The sequence below is a fragment of the Podarcis filfolensis genome (genome assembly GCF_964270895.1).
Source record: "Podarcis filfolensis genome assembly, chromosome: 7".
NCBI classification, from domain to species: Eukaryota; Metazoa; Chordata; class Lepidosauria; order Squamata; family Lacertidae; genus Podarcis; species Podarcis filfolensis.
In genome coordinates, this window is record NC_139603.1 from 43,433,126 (window position 1) to 43,447,053 (window position 13,928).

Sequence of the window (13,928 nt, forward strand, 5' to 3'; positions counted from 1 at the left end):
TTTGCCAGTCCGTCTTTTAACTGCTTCAGGCAATCCAACTTCCATTACTTCCTTCCAAACTCACTTCTAAAAAACGAGCCCATGGTTTTAAGTGTACAAATCTGTGCAGGTCTAACAATTCAGGATTGTTGCATTTTCCCATCTCTCTTTTCCCCATACTCCAACACAGATAGAGTACAGCCAAGTTTATAAATCCATATGTTAACATGATCACTGCTATGAAAGCAACAGAGAGAGTCAAAGGTCCGACAGCAGAACATACCACTGGAGTCAGCCCATACTTTAAAAAATACCGTTTTTTCGCTCCATAAGATGCACCTTTTTCCTCCTAAAAAGTAAGGGGAAATGTCTGTGCGTCTTATGGAGCAAATGTGTGGTCGATCGCTGGCTCCCTTTCTGGCCCCGCCCCCTTGCCCAGGCCTCCACTGTTGAATGTTCTGCAAACGGAGGCTGTTTGTTTCCCCAGCGACATGTGACTGGCTGATTAGATTATCTGTCTGGAAACTGTAGAAACGGCTCCCTTTCCTTTCCTAAAGAAGCTGCAGAACTGCGAGTTGAACCCCATAAAAAACAGGATTCTTTTCCCTTTGCAAAGTAAGCTCAACAGCTTTAAGCTGATCCTCAAAAAAATGGGCTTTTCCCCTTTGCAAAAGGAGCTGCACAACTGTGAGCTGATCCCCCCAAAAATGGGGCTTTCCCCCTTTCCTCCTCTAAAAACTAGGTGCGTCTTATGGTCAGGTGAGTCTTATGGAGCAAAAAAATATGGTAACCCCAATAAGTCAACCCCAGAGGACAGTGTACATTTGTCAATATCATAATGCTGGTATCCAAATATTTGGTGCAACCACATTTGGAATATTGTGCACAGTGCTGGTTACCTCACCTGAAAAGGGATATTGTAGAGTTAGGAAAAGTTCAGAAAAGTGCAACGAAAATGAACAAGGGGGTGGAGTGAAGAAAGGTTGCAGAATTTGGGACTTTCGGTTTAGAGAAGAGGTGACTAAGAAGCGACATGATAAAATAGTACAAACTTATGCACGGGGATAGACACAAAAGGTTTTCTCCCTCTCTCAGAGCACTAGAACACACGGACATCTAAATAAGCTTAAAGTTGGAAGGTTCAGGACAGATAAAAGAAAACACTTCTTCACACAGTGCAGAGTTAAACTATAGAACTCACTATCCCAGGAGCCAGTGATGACATCCAATGTGGATGGCTTTAAAATAGGGTTAACAGCTACTAGCCATAATGCCAATGCTTTACTTCCACTTGTCACAGAAATTGACAGAAGGTGGACGGTGATCCACTGACACACGTTTGATCAATTTCCAGCAGACGAAGTGCGTGCTGGTTTTGGGGATACTTGCAAAGAACCCTAGACTTGGTGGCCCTTGGTCTTGACCTAGAAGGGCTCTTACGTTAATTTAAAACACATAGATTGTCCATGGAAATTCTAGCAAAAGAAAGACAGGCTCAGGGGGTGGGAAAAGCTTAGTGTCAGAGAGTGCATTCTTTGCATGCAAAAAAGGCCCTGGTTCACTCCCCAGCACCTCCAGGCAAGGCTGGAAAAGACTGTCTGAAATTCAAGATGACAAAACATTTAGTGTATATATATACACACACACACACCTTCCACTTAAACTCACAGCCTCCCCAAGCTGCTTTTGGTTAAAAAGAACAACAATCAGAAGTGATCGCATGCTATGTCTAGTCTGCACTAAGTAATGAGGGAGGAAACCCCAGTTACAGATCTTGCTGCTGCTTCCTCCACTCTGGAGCTTGTGTCCAGAGAAAGTGCAGAGAGACAAGCGGCTCTTGCTTCAATTGCTTTGTAATGCAAATGCAAAACTTGTGTTGACAAGAATGGTCATTTGCATCACAAATGCCTCTGCTCCACATTCTCTTATGCTTTAACCTTCCATGAGCCATTAACATAAATAGTGGAAGAGATGCACAAAAACTATTCTAGCCTCAAGTATGAAAGCACTCTAGGAGTTGCCCTGAGAACCAAATTAGGCGAGACATGTGATATTTGTGACAGGATCTCCTGACATTTTTTTCTAAAAACAGTGGGTCAAAGGAAAGTAGAGGAGCACATAAATAGCCCCCCCCCCATATGCTAGCCATCCTAAGAAAAAGATATGAAGCAAAACATGCAGGTATCCAAGCAATTTCTGTGAAATGAGTCAGCCTGGCTGCCAATGGGTGAACTAAATGGGTGGTTGAGACATAAGTTGTTGGATCCTGGCTACAAGAATCCCTGGCATCCTAAAGAGCTGTTTCTACCTTCCTTTTAGTGCACCTTTCCTGCTTCTATCTTATTTTCTAGTTCTTGGATTTGTTGCTCTGTTTGTTTTGCTTTGCTGCCTGCCAGCTACATGGAGCAGTCGGCAGGCAGCTACTTGAGAAGCTTTTTAAAAATATGTGTCTTGGAGAAGGACAATATTTTTGCTTGGTGCCTAAAGATATGTCCCTTAGCATTCCACAAGCAGGGAGCCACCACAGAAAAGGTCTGTTCTCATGTTGCCACCCTCTGTACCTCTGGTGGAGGAGGCTACATAACAAACATCTTAAAAGGGTGCTAAGCAACCCCAGAACATAAATAATACCACTAAAATTTCTGTACCTTTCTTTTGCAAGCAATGGGGAGAACTTAATGCTGAATATAAATCACTTTTCATGACACACTACTTATCAGAAAACAATACACTGCCCAGCAAGGCAACAAATCACCATGCAGCATTTTCTTTAAACTGTACTGAAACAATAAACTGGAATGCATTTGTCATTATATTTCTTTTGTGCTGTGCTAGGTAATTCTTTCTATTGAAAGCCAATTGTTTTGTGAACTGTTGATTATTTCTACATTTCAAAAGGGGGGGTGCAGGGATCAGTCAACTCTTTTCTGGAAATATATTTTGCCTGCACATGTGCAGTTTTGTGTACTCAGTTTTACTGCAGTACGTTTATCTGCAGTAAATTTATTTATAATTTTGTACTGTTATGAAATTAATGAAAAGTTGCTGCAGGTTAAAAATGTGAGTACATTCTGCTACCTGGGTTCTTATTCTTATAGCACATGCTGATATTGCTAGTATTATTTCTTTATGGTCTGTACTTGGGGTGTATGGGGTGTTAGGGGATGGGTAGTACCTCTGGTGGGGGACATGTCATGCTCCTTCTGGGATAGTTTGTCCACTTTTGGTCCCTGCCCTGCACTTGGCTCTCCCCTGTGGTTCCTAGAAGTTGTCAGTATGCAACTGTGGCCACACCCAGGAACAGCTTCAACTGGCTGGCTAAACCAGGTGAGGGTAGCCAATGGGTCTCAAGCTCTCAGTGAGTTAGGGACATTCCCTGCATGCAAAGACAGACTCTGGTGGATTGAGCCCAGTGAGGCCAATAGCGGGTCCTACAGACAAGAAGGTGGTTTCTGCACGTGCTGTAGAGGGAAGTGAGGGGCAGATGGGGCTTGTCAGGCTGGGAAGGTAGTCTATCTAGGAGAAGGAAAACTCTGGTCCTAAATCACTGGTGCCTTGAGAGATATCTTAAGGAGAAGAAAAGGCTAAGGAGTAAACCCTACAGAAATCCAGAGTGGAGTTCCTGAGACGGTTGGATGGTGCCTTGTATGCCTCCTTCCAGCAACTCCTGCAGCCAAATGTATTGCTCTGCTTTCCTTTGGACCACATCAGCAAGACTGAGAGGGGGGTATTGCCCAGGCCCTCCACACACACTGCTCAGGCTTGTTCCCCAAAGAGGTCACTCTGGTGCTTCTAATGAAGGGGTTTGACTTCACCCCCAGAGGTGTACCCCATTGTTTCTCAAGACAGATGGGTGCTCCCTCCAAAAAAGGGTATTTGGTTTTCTTTGTCATTTTTTAAAAAAAACTTAACAATTGACATTTCCTAGTCCTATTGCTATGATACAAAGAACCTACACATTGCATCTATCCCAGTTGGGACAACCTCTGTTTCCCAAAAAGTTCATGGCACCAGAAAATTGATGGAAGCTCAATATGATTTAATGCAGCAGCTACTAACTCATAAAGAAAAGAGATATGCCATGCTGGGTTTGCTCTACAGTTCCTTACTTCTGTATATTTACGATGAAAAGAGTTCTAAAACTGCTGAGCAGCCTCAAACACATTACATGTTCAGCAAAGTTACTGTACACAAGCCAGAAAATGCAGTTCCAGGTGCCTTGCAGCCAAATCCCTAATAAAGAAAATAAAAACTGCAAACCAAAGTATTCATACATTAGGGCAGGGGTCGCCAGTGTGGCACTAATAGCCACATAGGAGGTTTACCCTCAGGCTTGGAAGCATTTACATACTGAATTAGGTCAATAGGCACAAGGTCTCCAGACAAACTGGAAGAAGGTCATTATTTTTCGTACCCTGAACCCTGTTGCTGTTGTTTAGTCGTTTAGTTGTGTCCTACTCTTCATGACCCCATGGACCAGAGCACACCAGCCACTCCTGTCTTCCACTGCCTCCCACAGTTTGGTCAAACTCATGCTGATAGCTTCAAGAACACTGTCCAACCATCTCGTCCTCTGTCGCCCCCTTCTCCTTGTGCCCTCAATCTTTCCCAACATCAGGGTCTTTTCCAGGGAATCTTCTCTTCTCATGAGGTGGCCAAAGTATTGGAGCCTTAGCTTCACGATCTGTCCTTCCAGTGAGCACTCAGGGCTGATTTCCTTAAGAATGGAGAGGTTTGATCTTCTTGCAGTCCATGGGACTCTCAAGAGTCTCCTCCAGCACCATAATTCAAAAGCATCAATTCTTCGACGATCAGCCTTCTTTATGTTCCAGCTCTCACTTCCATACATCACTACTGGGAAAACCATAGCTTTAACTATACAGACATTTGTCAGCAAGGTGATGTCTCTGCTTTTTAAGATGGTGTCTAGGTTTGTCATTGCTTTTCTCCCAAGAAGCAGGCGTCTTTTAATTTCGTGACTGCTGTCACCATCTGCAGTGATCATGGAGCCCAATAAAGTAAAATCTCTCACTGCCTCCATTTCTTCACCTTCTATTTGCCAGGAGGTGATGGGACCAGTGGTCATGATCTTAGTTTTTTTTGATGTTGAGCTTCCGACCATATTTTGCGCTCTCCTCTTTCACCCTCATTAAAAGGTTCTTTAATTCCTCCTCACTTTCTGCCATCAAGGTTGTGTCATCTGCATATCTGAGGTTGTTGATATTTCTTCCGGAGATCTTAATTCCGGCTAGGGATTCATCCAGCCCAGCCTTTCACATGATGAATTCTGCATATAAGTTAAATAATCAGGGAGACAATAGACAGCCTTATCATACCCCTTTCCCAATTTTGAACCAATCAGTTATTCCATATCCAGTTCTAACTGTAGCTTCTTGTCCCACATAGAGATTTCTCAGGAGACAGATGAGGTGATCAGGCACTCCCTTTTTTTAAGAACTTGCCATAGTTTGCTGTGGTTGACACAGTCAAATGCTTTTGCGCAGTCAATGAAGCAGAAGTAGATGTTTTTCTGGAACTCTCCAGCTTTCTCCATAATCCAGCGCATGTTTGCAATTTGGTCTCTGGTTCGTCTGCCCCTTCTAAATCCAGCTTGCCCTACTGGGAGTTCTCGGTCTACATACCGCTTAAGCCTGCCTTGTAGAATTTTAAGCATAACCTTGATAGCATGTGAAATGAGTGTAACTGTACGGTAGTTGGAGCATTCTTTGGCACTGCCCTTCTTAGGGATTGGGATGTAGACTGATCTTCTCCAATCCTCTGGCCACTGCTGAGTTTTCCAAACTTACTAGCATATTGAGTATAGCACCTTAACAGCATCATCTTTTAAAATTTTAAATAGTTCAGCTGGAATATCATCACTTCCACTGGCCTTGTTATTAGCAGTGCTTTCTAAGGCCCATTTGACTTCACTCTCCAGGATGTCTGGCTCAAGGTCAGCAACCACACTACCTGGGGTGTATGAGACCTCCATATATTTCTGGTATAATTCCTCTGTGTATTCTTGCCACCTCTTCTTGATGTCTTCTGCTTCTGTTAGGTCCTTTCCACTTTTGTCCTTTATTATGGTAATCTTTGTACAAAATGTTCCTTTCTTATCTCCAATTTTCTTGAACAGATCTCTGGTTTTTCCCATTCTGTTGTTTTCCTCTATTTCTTTGCATTACTCCAGGTAAAATGGTGAATAATATACAAACTAAAATATGCAGTTTTTGAGCATCCATTTTGTGAAGAGCTTTCATTAACCCCTAGTGTACCATAACAGTAAACAGAAACGATATATTTTTCAGGGACAATAACAATTTTTTCCACATAGAGCAAATACCAATCACTACAATTATAATTAGTTGTTATAATCAGATGGGAGTCTCAGTACCCAAACTTCAAATTAGGAAAGGCAGATAATCTCATCCCCAGATAATATGGGGAAAGTGTTCTCTTATTCCCCTGTTTTTCCCAAGGGACCTCCATTTTTCTTGTTCTTTGTCTTATTTTCCTAACCTTCCTGGCCTCTTGTTTCCCTCTTTATCTATTTTTTCCCCTCCCCTCCCCTCCCCTCCTTTCCTTTCTCTTTCTTTGGCTTACTAAAAGTTTGGGGGCTTGAGCAGTTGGGGGGGAAAAGCTTAGAATAAACCCTGCACCTGCTACTGCTGATGTTTGGTCCCAGTCAATTATCCTGCATCCCCAGCTGTCATGTTAACATTATTCAGCCTCTGGACACATTCATAGTAACAAATTTATCAGCCAGAGAGCTGGCAACTAACATATTAAGACTCCAGCACCTACAAATGATCAGTATAATAGTGGTAAGAGAGAGCTCAAATCTTCTTCCTTGGTTGCCATTTTTGTTATACTGTACACACATGTGTATTCACTCCCCTTATTGAGCCTCCGATATTATTCACAAACGCCCTACCTGAAAACAACTACAGTACAGTATCTGAAATAAGCTAATGATCTCCTGTACGGCACTGATGAAAGCACATAATCTTGGCCTGACCTATAAAATGGACATCACAAAAGACTTTCTATCTAATACTTAAAGGACATGGGTGAATAGCAAATGAATGCAAAGTGACCTGAAGATTAAATGTTCTATGTAATATATTGTAGATAGCACAGCTATAATTGCAGCTGCCTGAAAATTATTCAGTTAGCATTGAGGCTGCTACTTCATTTCCTGTAATTACATAAATCCATATTTGACAACATAAGATGTGGTTTTTAATATTGAATCTAATAGTTAATAGCTCATAATGACTTTGGTCCCCCCCCCTTTTTGACTATATAGAACTACTATGTAAAAAGCCACAATATATTAATATATTATCTCAAGATGTTGGAAAGAAGTAAATGGAACAAGTTCCTTAAGGAACAACCTTGGATCCTATTTAATGCCATATTTTCATTAGTGATACTGGAGAGAGAAATAAAAATGTACTGATGGGATTGTAAAAAACAGAAATGGATTAAGAAATGGTGAAGGTATAGCAGATGACCTCACCAACTGGAATTCAATATTTATATTCTTAAAAGCTGGGGGGGGGTATTAAATGGAACCTTAGTCAACCACAATTACTATGAACCATTAAGTACTGTGACTGCAAATAATGCCTGTGTATTTCTTGGACTATTAAGAATGACATTTCTATGAAAGATAGGAAATAAAAAGACCACTGTGAAAGACACCAGTAAGATTTCAGTTAGTACACTCAGTTTAGTTAGGTCACTCAGGTTCAAAATGATGCTTGTGGATACAAGGATGCTTGTACACTCATATATTGGCTACTAAGCAAACTAGACAATTCCTTGTACTCAAGAAAATGCCACTCTGAAGGTTCACCATAACATCATGAGCAGAGGGTGGAAGAAAATGGACTTCTTGTTTTCAAAAAGGATCTATTGCTAGAACATCTGGAAACCTTACTAATCTTATTTACTACTACATTTAATACCTGCAATTTACACCTACAATGAGGCGAGTGTGTAAGACAGGCAACAGATAATAGTCAATATAGCATTTCAAAATTTTCTGAGGACGCCACAAGACCCTTAAAAGTAGAGTCACAGAATTGTAGTCCAACCCCCTGCAACGCAGGGCACTCAACTAGATAATACATGACAGATGGCCATCCATCGTCTGATTAAAAACCTCCAAGGAAGGAGACCCTACAACCTTTCACTGGAGTCTGTTCCACTGTTGAACAGCTCTGTTAGAAAGTTCTTTCTGATGTTTGTCAGAATCCTCTTTCTTGTAACTTGAATCCATTGGTTCAGGTCTAAACTCCAGAACAGGAGAAAACAAGCTTTCCCCATCTTCCATCTCACAGCCCTTTAGAGATTTGAAAATGGCTATCATATCTCCTCTCAGTCTCCTCTTACCCAGGATAAACATACCCAGTTCCCCCAACCATTCATCATACTTGGTTTCCAATCCCCTTATTATCTTGGTCACCCTAATCTGCATACATTCCAACTTGTCAATATCTCTCCTAAATTGTGGTGCCCAGAACTGGACACAGTACTCCAGGTGTGGTCTGACTATGGCAGAATAGAGCAGGACTTTGACTTCCCTTGATTGGGACACTATACTTCTGTTGCTGCAGTCTAGAATAGCATTGAGGGTTTTTGCTGCTGCATCACCCTGTTGACTCATATTAAGCTTGCAGTCTACTAATACCCCTGGATCCTTTTCACATGCACTACTGGCAAATCAGTGTCCTCCATCTTATATTGATGCTGGACTGCCCAGTAACAGAGAGAATATTTCACCATGGCCAAAATTGTTACTCTAATTGTTTGATCAGAGAAATCAACATTTGTTTATGTCTGTGAAAGTAACAATTTGAGGGCTGAGCCTTCCCCATTCCTAGAATGTGTTGCCAGCGTCGAATACTAGAAGAGGTTTGGCTCCCACTCAACAAGTATCCTTGTGAGCTGCTCTTTGTGTTTTTCCACTTGAGTGAATGACTGATATTTTATTGAATGGAAGGTCCATATAGTTCAGCATTCTGTGAATGTGAGATTCCCCATGCATGCCCATAATGCATTGCTGCAGGTGTTACTTTCTGCAGTTATGACTGGGTTGTATTCAATTAGTGTGCCTTCACTGACAGAAGACTCTGATTCACCAGAGCCTTCTATCAATCCAATGGAACAGGACTCCATGGTGATTTTTCCTTCCAGAATATCCCACACATTCCCTCCTTAGTGGAGGGACCTTTAAGAACAAAGTAGGAAGAGTGGAGCTGAAGGGGGAACACTAAAGAGCATCTTGGTACCTGTTCTGCTTATGGATGGCTGCAGCAGTGGAAGAATATCAGATGGATTCAACTCAATATGGAACTAGAGATAGTAGTTATTTCAGATGAAAAAAATTGGGGCAGATTAAACATTGTGCTAAATGGGCATTTCATGAAGATGATCTGAGGAAAGTGACTACTTTTAAAAAATAAGAAATTAAAAGCAACACTTACCACCTAAGGAAGCACAGGCTTGAGTTAAAGAACATAAATTAATCTATATGCAAATTATCTAATGTTAAAGACTTTGTTGGAGGATTATATTGATTCATTGATAATTATAATGAAACAAAAATTGGACAAATGATGCAAATTAGAGATATCATGGATTGGTAAAAGTTGCTGCAGTAAAAGTAAGCCACTTGTCTAAATGTATATTTCTTTTCTTTTTTTAATAACTAGCAATGAAACTACTGAAGAAGCTTAATGCAATTCAATTCCTGATAAATAGTTTCAAATGGAATAAACCTCCAGGCTAGATATAAGTATAATACAACAGAATGATAAGAAAGGGCAACTATCTTTTCCAAACATGACAAAATATTATCATATAGCAACTCTAACTGCACTAGGTCATTGCTCTAGAGATAATAATCTCTGTTGGGACTTGGCAGTTCAATCCTATTAAGAGAATGGATTCTAGAAGATAAGGAAGATAGAATCAAACTAGTGATAAAGTCTATTTTTGTTTGTGGCACTGTACGCAGGTCTTGGATTTTTCTAGACATTGCACCCATCACAGTTATATAGCCTCTGTTCCTTGGTCCATTTCACACAGTAATACCAAATAAAATGAGATGGTCTATGGAATGAGCAGGATTGTGTCTTCTGGTTCTACCTAAAAGCTTCTGATTGCTGAGCTCCAGAGCTGTGGTCAGGCCCCCAAACTCTTATCTACATGCTAAGATTAGGGTTGATGCTGAGCAGTGGCGTAGCGTGGGGGGTGCAGGGGGGGCCAGCCGCACCGGGCGCAACATCTGGGGGGGCACGCATGCACTCGCAGCTCTCTGCCCCTACCTGGAGGGGGCGCAAATTACTTGCCTTGCCCCGGGTGCTGACAACCCACGCTATGCCACTGATGCTGAGACTAGGGCTACAGGCACACAGCAGTGTATTCCATTTTCATGTTTCCCTGTTAATTTTAGCATTGTATTGATGTGAAAGCCATTCCCTGAATGACAGTGCAATACCGTACAGTGAAACTATAGTGGAACAGAGTACAATGGTACCTCGGGTTATGAACTTAATTCGTTCTGGAGGTCTGTTCTTAACCTGAAACCGTTCTTAACCTGAGGCATGCTTTTGCTAATGGGGCCTCCCGCTGCTGCTGGCTCGCGATTTCTGTTCTCATCCTGGGGCAAAGTTTGTAACCCGAGGTACTACTTCTGGGTTAGTGGTGCTTGTAATCCGAAGCATTTGTAATCCAAGGTGTTTGTAACCTGAGGTATCACTGTACAGGTTTAGCACTCATTTCCACATTTGCAAATGGATTTGGCGGGGATTTGCTCATTGAAATGTGCACTAAAGTTGGACGTCATTCCACTCTAGTTCCATAAGTGGCTTTTAAGCCGTGTGAAAGCACAAATATAATGTGGAAATTAGTTGTGGGTAAGTTGTGACCTGTGGGGAAAAAAAGTAGTTTAGGGGAAATTCTAGGCCCTGATGCTTTTATTCCTGATGCTTTTGTTTAATTTACGCCATGTGTTGGCAGGTTACATCATACCATGCCTCTCCAACAGTACATTTTCTTGACACTTTTGTTTTCAGTGAAATAGGATTATTTTTCAAAGCTCCCTAGCACGCTTGTATTCAGTTTGGCAGGACATAATTTCTGCAGGCTTGATCTAACCACCATCTTACTGTCTTCTGTTCAGAAACATTTTCTACTTCAAGCCTACACCCTGTTGTTTAACTGGCTGCATTCTCACACAACATCAAAATACAAGTGGTGGCAGTGTGTGGATTTATAAAAACAATGTCTAAAAATTCTTGCAGTTTTTCACAGATATCTTGTTTAGAAGAGCGAAAATGGGAAAATTAAAAAATGAAACTATTACAGGAAAAATATGTGCGAGTTAGTAAACAGGGTGCCATGCTGGTTCTAAGACTAAAAAACTCCTGAATATTTGAGCGTAGAGTCAGTGCAGATAGACACACACAGCTGGATGTATGATTGGAGGGTTGTTGGTTTTTTAGGAGGACTTGTGGGGAGTGTTGCTCACCTCATCAGTATTCATTTTAAAGGGTTTTTATTTTTATGAAGCCAAAAAGCAAATATAGAATTTGAAGCAAACATGCCATAAGGCATACCTCCCTCCCCACCTTATAACAGGTTAATAAATATTAATATAGTTCTACTTGCCTTTAACGTATTGCCATCTAAACAAGATCAGAATGTCCATACAGCAATACAGTAATTAATATAATACAATACAATATATAATGAAAACAGCAACTAGTTAAAAAAAAAGTCTTCTGTGTGTGTCAGGGAGAATTTGGAGGAGCAAGTGATAGAAGAGGCGGAGCAGGGATGCTGTGGAGCCCTTCAACCGCCCAGAGACAGAGGAAGCAGAAGAGAGGGCGGAGATTAGCCAGGAGGAGGAAGGGCTCAGGGATGCACGGGAATTGAAGAAAGCCACTCCCCAAATCTGACTCAAAGGGGATCGGATGTGTGAACTTGAACTGTACCTGTTTCTTGTACATATGTAATAAAGACTGTAAATACCGAGCTGACTGTGCTGGGGTGTTAATGCGAAGGGGAGACACCACCTGTACAGTGTGGCATCACGATACCCATATTTGCTGATTCACCAGTGAATGCTTGTCTTTCAGTCCTGTTTCATTTGTGTATATGATAAAAGGCCGCCAAATGGCATAGAAAGTGGTTGGTTTCACAGATGCTTTTCAATACTTTAGCATCATGAGTTTTGAGCCAAGGAATTGTAAAGCTTGGAGACACTTATAGAAAAGAGAGAACCAATTTTCTCAACTATCATTACATCTGCAATTTATTGTTAAGTGATGTCTTCATATTGTAAAGTTCTAGGATTTTGTGTCTGATTGTGTGACACAAGTCAACATTTTTACACAGAGGCACTTGACAGAATAACCCAAAAGAAGATAAGCTCACATTTTGAGGAACTCATCTGTAATCTTAATAGAATTTTATGTATATATATTTAAAAAAGAATACTGCAGTTCTGTAAATGTCTTATTCTGTGAAGCTCATACTGAGGTAACTGAGTACAGGATTGTAGCCTAAATCATTGAAAGAATGTGTCAATTTCCACTTTTTATAATTACAGTATGCTAAAAAAAGGAAATCGTTTGTGACAGGAACTGCAACATTGTGTGTTAATTGAATTCATGGATTTTGTATCTCAAACTCAATTTCATTTGCCTAAAGCAGAAAACAGTGTCTTAAGAATATGCTTCCTGAGGAGAAAGCAATTATTGAGGAATAGGTTCCCTTATCACGTTCTTAATGTGCGTGCTAAAAGCAGAGAGAAAAATAACAGTTTTGACATACAATTCCATGTATGTACTGTCATACACAGAAAACAGGGATCACACTATATTTATTATGTGTATACATAATGACCTCTGAAATAGTGCTTCTATTGACCCATCAGTTTTATCATGTCTGCAACAAGACATCTCCTGTTTGAGATCAGTAACAGAAAATGGATCCTGCTCATTTTTTTAAAATGTCAAAAGGATGGCACATTGCCCACATACACAAATCTGCAAATGTAGAATTAGGCCTGCTTGTGGGCTGACAATAAGCTACAGTTGTTCTCTGTAGGAGAGACCATTTCCTTTCCACCCCACATAGAATGCCATGGTAGTTTGGAGTAAGGAACAAGTGGTTCAAGCAGTGCTTCCTTTCTGCAAGAACCAAAAGTACAGCATCCCAATCCCCACAGTAGTCAACCGGATGCCTCCATGACGCCCACAAACAGGACACGGAAACAGGCCTTTCCTGCTGTTGTTCCCCCAGCATTTGGCACTTGGAGGTATACAGTCTCTGAATCTGGAGGCTACACACACCCATCATGGCTAGCGGCCACTGAATATTAATTCAATTTTTAATTCAAAAAATTTAAACACGTTGGCAGTAAAATTGAACGCATTATTGACAAGAAAAGGAAGGCCTTTCAGATCTGGCAAAGAGATAGAAACTGCGCCAATAAGAAAATGTCAATGCTAAGGCGGAGGTTCAAAGAAGAACCAGAGAACTAAAGAACACCTGGTGGATAAAAAAAAAAAAAAGCTCAAGAGATCCAGCACTTATCCAATACTCATTATGCACAGGGCTTCTTTAAAGCCACAAAGACCTTCTATGGGCCAGTAAACTATGGTATAGTTTCTTCTAAAAAATAAAGAAACTACTGTATTGCATTGCCCTGGAAAGAACATTACCAGCATCTCCTTAACCGCAGCTTCCCCATAGCTGCTGTCACAAATCCCACAAAAACAAATTAGAGATAAGCTTGCAGTATCTCCACATCTAGAAGAGTTGTGTACAGCTATTAACCAAACGAAAGACAACAAAGCCAGCAGACCTGATGGGTTACCTGCCGAAGTCTTCAAAGAGGGTGGAATTGAACTTACACAACTTCACAAGCT

General features: G+C 41.1%; 1 protein-coding gene across 11 annotated transcripts in view; it reads right to left on the reverse strand.

Moving 5' to 3' along the window:
* The window catches only part of MTCL1 (microtubule crosslinking factor 1), a 92,449-nt gene that overhangs the window by 50,428 nt on the left and 28,093 nt on the right, over window positions 1-13,928 (reverse strand). The gene's annotated exons all lie outside the window — the stretch shown is intronic.